This window comes from Tupaia chinensis, unplaced genomic scaffold (genome assembly GCF_000334495.1).
Source record: "Tupaia chinensis unplaced genomic scaffold, TupChi_1.0 Scaffold149184_1, whole genome shotgun sequence".
Taxonomy (NCBI): domain Eukaryota; kingdom Metazoa; phylum Chordata; class Mammalia; order Scandentia; family Tupaiidae; genus Tupaia; species Tupaia belangeri.
In genome coordinates, this window is record NW_006209032.1 from 136,000 (window position 1) to 136,654 (window position 655).

Here is a 655-nt window from a genome sequence, read left to right on the forward strand (position 1 = left end):
GGTGGGAGTCCCAGGGCTGCCCAGCCTGCAGGGCCAGCGGACCTCGTTGAGGCTCTGTCTGGCTGGACACTGGTTCAGCTGATGCCAAGCAAGGCCAGGTCACACTGAGTGGGGTCTCAGATTTCAGACTGCAGCCATGGGTTGAGGCGGAGGCCCTGCTGGGGCTGGGGGGAGCTTCACAGTCAGGTGCTGGTGCTGGAGCTCTTTGGGGAGAGGGACCTGGCCTTGGGGAACCAGATCGTGGTTGTAAAGAGGAGGTGCTTGGGAGATAAGCACCCCCTCTGCTCACCTTGCTGCCTGCCAGCAGGGCATGGAAACAAGGCTGGGGACCGGGTTTCCCCATCAGGGCCGGCCCCAGTCTTACCAGGTCTGAGGCCAGGCTCCCTCCTCCCCAGCAGAGCCTGGGACTTCTGGGACTTCTCTGTCTGGAAGCCTGGGAGGAGCGGCAGGCTGGGAGCAGTGGGGAGAGGCCGGGTGGATTGTGGTGATAAGACCCCCCCATCCTCATCCCTCCCGGGCCCACCATCTCCTTAACAGAGGTCCTGGGCTAACCCACCTCGCCCTTCTCCCCCAGCTGGTAGGAAGACAAACGGAATCAAGGGTGCCTGCCATGGAGAACCATGTGGCTTCGTCTGGGCCAGTGGCGCCTACCGGG